Source organism: Lathyrus oleraceus, chromosome 6 (genome assembly GCF_024323335.1).
Source record: "Lathyrus oleraceus cultivar Zhongwan6 chromosome 6, CAAS_Psat_ZW6_1.0, whole genome shotgun sequence".
NCBI classification, from domain to species: Eukaryota; Viridiplantae; Streptophyta; class Magnoliopsida; order Fabales; family Fabaceae; genus Lathyrus; species Lathyrus oleraceus.
Window position 1 is genome coordinate 405,897,899 of NC_066584.1, and position 5,665 is coordinate 405,903,563.

The window sequence follows — 5,665 nt, forward strand, 5'->3', positions numbered from 1 at the left end:
GGCCCTCATACATACTGATGTATGTGGACCACTAAACATACCAACCAGAGGAGGTTTTCAGTACTTCATCACATTTACTGATGATTTCAGTAGATATGGTTATGTGTATTTAATGAAACACAAATCAGAGTCCTTTGAAAAGTTCAAGGAATTCAAGAATGAAGTACAAAACCAACTAGGTAAGAATATTAAAACTCTTCGATCAGATCGAGGTGGTGAGTATTTAAGCCTAGAGTTTGATGACCATCTGAAAGAGTGTGGGATCATATCCCAACTTACTCCTCCTGGAACACCCCAATGGAATGGTGTATCTGAGAGAAGAAATCGAACCCTGTTAGACATGGTCCGATCCATGATGAGTCACGCTGATCTTCCAAACTCCTTTTGGGGACATGCACTATTGACAGCAGCTTACACACTTAACCGTGTTCCATCCAAAAAGGTTGAGAAGACACCATATGAGATATGGAGTGGTAAGAAACCACATATGTCTTACATGAAGATTTGGGGTTGCGAAGTTTATGTGAAACGACAAATTTCAACTAAGCTTGAGCCCAAATCCGACAAATGCTTATTTGTGGGGTATCCTAAAGAAACAAGAGGGTATTACTTCTACAATCCTTCTGAGGGCAAAGTCTTTGTCGCTCGAACTGGAGTTTTCCTAGAAAAGGATTTTATTTCCAAAGGAATCAGTGGGAGGAAAGTAGAGCTTGAAGAAATTCAAGAATTACAAAGCATCGATACACCTATGGAGGAGTTAGAGCAGGAAACACAAATAGTTGTGGAAGAGCAACTTGCTCAAGTAGAACAAGACCAGCGTAGGTCAAGCAGGATACGTCACCTACCTGAGAGATATGGATATCTCATAATAGATCAAGGTGATGTATTACTCATGGATCAAGATGAGCCTGTGACCTACCAAGAGGCCATAACTGGTCCCGAGTCTGAGAAGTGGCTTGAAGCCATGAAATCTGAAATGGATTCCATGTACACAAACCAAGTTTGGACCTTGGTAGAGCCTCCTGTAGGAGTTAACCCTATGGGATGCAAGTGGGTCTTCAAAAAGAAGACTGACATGGATGGTAAGGTACATACCTATAAGGTAAGACTGGTTGCAAAAGGATATAAACAAATTCATGGGGTTGACTATGATGAAACCTTTTCACCATGTGCAATGCTTAAATCTGTTCGGATTTTACTTGATATCGCTGCATATCATGATTATGAAATATGGCAGATGGATGTCAAAATTGCTTTCCTTAATGGGAATCTTCTTGAGGATGTGTACATGACACAACCTGAAGGATTTGACATACCAAAAGAAGCCCAAAAGATATGTAAGTTACAAAGGTCAATCTATGGATTGAAGCAAGCTTCCAGAAGCTGGAATCTTCGTTTTGATGAAACAGTAAAACAATATGGATTCATCAAGATAGAAGATGAGCCTTGTGTCTACAAGAAGGTTAGTGGGAGCATGATCGTGTTCCTGGTATTATATGTATATGACATATTACTCATTGGAAACGATGTCCCTACCCTGCAACAAGTAAAGTCTTGGTTGGGGAAATGTTTTTCTATGAAGGACCTAGGTGAAGCAGCCTATATATTAGGAATAAGAATCTATAGACATAGATCACAAAAACTGCTTGGCCTAAGTCAGAGTACGTACATAGACAAAGTGCTGAGACGCTTTAACATGCATGATTCTAAGAAAGGATTCATACCTATGCAACATGGCATGTGTCTATCAAAAACACAATCCCCTTCAACTAAGGAAGAAATGGATCGCATGAATAAGATTCCATATGCATCTGCAATAGGATCTATCATGTATGCCATGTTATGTACTCGACCAGATATCTTGTATGCTTTAAGTGCAACGAGTAGGTACCAATCTGATCCTGGTGATGCCCATTGGGTAGCTGTCAATGTAGCGGTGTATTCGTCACTTTATGATTTATTGACTAAATCAAAAGCAAAGCATACAAAGAATCGAGTCGCCACCGCACTTTTATTTATCCAAAGGAATGGCTAAAAAGAGAACAAAAGCCTAAGAAGTTTTACACATAGAAAACTAATGAAAAGATCAGAGATCTGGGTAAGGGGTTAATTACGCAATGGGAAGGTGTTAGGCACCCAAAACGTCCTAGGTACTCCTAGGGAGCCCTTTTCACAACTTGTTGTACGAAATGTTATTTGTTTATGAAATATTTATTGTGCAAACATGGATTAAAAGGATGGGAAAAGAATATACAAGTTATTATTTTTGTGTTTGAACGGATGAACCCGTTGCCTACGTACCTTTCCATGGAAGGTAAGGATCAAAACGCCGTAGTTCGGCTAAAAGATTTCCAAAAGTATGGGTGGATTCATTTTAAAACAAAAGCACTAAGGTCTTTCGTTATCCATGGGAGAAAACTCAACCTTATACAAACAACAAGTCCACCATGTGAGAAAAGCTTCAACTTGCTAGTGAGGGGTTAACCCTATAATAAGCAAGGAAGTCTTACAATTCAATCACTAAGGACAAAAGGTGAGATTAACATCAACCAACTAGGATAAATCAAACCTATGGCTAATGTATGAAAACTTATCAAGAATGGACAAAGCCACAAAACCATTGAGTGAGTGGAATTAACCAATTAGGATTATTCACAAAAGTGGTCAAAGTATGATTAGAATTCAATTCAAAAGAAGTATTATGAAATGAAGTTTGAAAAATCAGAGGCTTAAGGCCTAGGTTTCTAATTTGAAAACAAATGAAGATGTTTGCACAATATTTTCTAGTTTTGGGTTAACATGCAAATGGAAGTTTAAAGAAACAAAAGGTGGGAGGGTGAGGAAGTAAAACTTCTCAGATGTTCACCTCTTGAGATCATATGTAGATGATTCAAGTGATTCTCTTGGAATAGGCAACAATGCAAATAATAGATGAACAAAGTAAATGGATACCGGATGCCAATCAATGGACTTATTCCAATCTCACAAAACAAAATGGATACCAGATGCCAATCAATGGACTTATTCCAATCTCACAAAACAAAATGGATACCGGATGCCAATCAATGGACTTATACCAATCTCCAAGGAATGATCATAGGAAACAACTGCCAATAAATGGACTTACAATTGACTCCTCACAAAACAAAACAAAGATAGGATATGGAGTGCCAATCAATGGTCTTATGTCCACCTCCACAAATGATCATAGGAAACAGATACCCAATCAATGGTATTACATCTAACTCCTCACATAAAGCAAATATGCTATGAAAAGAAAAAGCAAGCACATGGAATGATGCAAGTAGATATGCAAAAGCAAACATGAAGGATGTACAGCTAAGAAATCAAGCAATCAGTTAGCACACACTATATACAATCAATTAGGCTCAAGCAAGGTTAGGCTTTACAGCCAACTGGAATAGGGTATTTTGAGCTCTTAACCCTAACATTGAGAGTTAGGGTGAAGCAGATGAAATGGAGATGAGGGGTGTGCCTCATAGCTCTTATCCCTGGTCAGGGAGAGCTTTAAATGATAGAAAGTGTGGGAGTTCAGAAAGTTGGAACTCTTCTCCACAAATGATTGACTCTATAAGATCCTGGGTTGTTATTCACCATGCATCAACACATGGTGTGAGCAAGGTGAATGACACACTGAGTAGCAGGAGATGGATTACACATCTCTTTTATCTGCCAATTGCCTCTTAAGAGGACTTTTCCTGCTTGGCACAAAGTTAAACAATCACAAGCATTGCCTCTTAAGGAGGGCTTCAGACAGGTGCCTACCAATAACAGTAGGTCTTCCAGACTACATGAAGATTAGAGATTATACCTAAGTGGTTAAGCAACCAAACAAAGCAAAGTTCAAATGAACTTAAAGCAACTTAAGTACCTGTGGAAACAACTAAACAAATCAGTACAATGCTCAGACAACAAGACAACAGTCAATAAGCAACAGACAATCCCAATGTACAAAATGTGTAAGCCATAAGGCAAACTCAAATGAGTTAGCATCAACCTACAAAACACACAAGTGTTAGTAATCAAAAGCAAACATCAATGCTCAAATGATGGAGCATCATCAATTATGCAACTTGGATGCTTAAACCTGAAATCAAAGCTCAAACATAAGCAAGAAACCACTAGGTCAAAGCCTAGGGTCAAAGATGGAGAAAAAATTCAAAACAGGAGCTCAAATTTAACATGAATCAACTTAAATCACATCTTGACACATTCCAAAAGGTCTCACATCAAAATCTGTTATCAAAAGCATTTCATGATCAAGAGAAGTTCAAGGCAATTTCAAAGCTCATATGTGATCATCATGAATGAAAAATTCAAATCAAAACAGAAATGATTCAAATAAATCTGGAAATATTCATGCACATTCAAGACATCTAAAATATGCATCACACAAAAGATCAGAAGCATTGGACATCATTTGATATGTAAAAGCACATGGTACAAGTTGGACAAGCAAAGGTGTGACAAAAATTGTCACACCAAGTTAGCACATGCATAAAACAGAAATGATAATTGATAAAAATGCCAAACCAAAACTAAAATGTCAAGCAATGTGCCTAGTTTCATCATGCAAAATTTCAAGGCCATTGGATAAGAAATAAGCATTTCATGAAGAGATAAGCAAGGCAAGGTCAAACAAGCATATGTACTCAAACATCCTAGCACAAATCAATTTTCCAGCTAGGCACAACTTTGGAAATTATGATCATAAAATAGTAGACAAGATAAGGATCACAATGCAAAAAATTGGAGTCAATTTGGATGAGTTTTCAAATTGTTATGATTTTTCGAAGTTAAGGAAAAAATTAAAAATGAAAATGGACCTAGTATGTGAAAATAGGAGGGAAAATGGAAAATGATTAAGCATTTTGAAAATATCCACTCGCCAGGAATCGAACCAGGCGCAAATTCAAAAGTGGCGCCTCAATCAAAACGGCACCGTATTGCCTTAAACCCTAGTGCGCCAAATATTTCGTAGCTAATTCAAATTTCGTAGCTAATTGGTAGCGAAACCGTGGCTGTTTCTAGAAATGAAGAACATTCAAGGTTGAAGATGAAGATCATCATGATCTTCATCTGGATTTTCCAGATTTTCCAAAATGTGTCCAAAAATCAAAATCAAGCACAGCATCATGCTGTATTTTCCACGTACATCAAGGATCCACAATCATTTCAACATAATTCATCATAACAAAGCCAAATCAAAGGAAATAAAAATCAACATCAAACTTTCAATCATGCATATCTAGCTCAAAACAGCACCAAATCACACGATTCAAAGCTCAAACTCATCAGCATACTTAGATCTATAATAATATGGCCATGGATTTCAAAAATAAGAAGTTCGAATTGTAACCTCTTGAAGTGAAGAAGCTGGAATTCGTGTTATCCAAGACTTGAAATGGCCAAAAGCTTCTCTGTGATGCTTGTATAGATGATTGGAGGAGAGATTGAAGCTCAATTGCACTCGAATCCAACAGAATTTGAAATCACCATGGATGCTTCAATCTTCAAGTATGCTTCAACATGGCACGGTTTCCTTTGATTTCACGTCCAAATCTCCTCAAAAACACTTCAGGAGCAAGAATCAACCAATAGAATATGCTTTTGTTTGAAGAAATTGCAAAAAAAATTGAAAGAA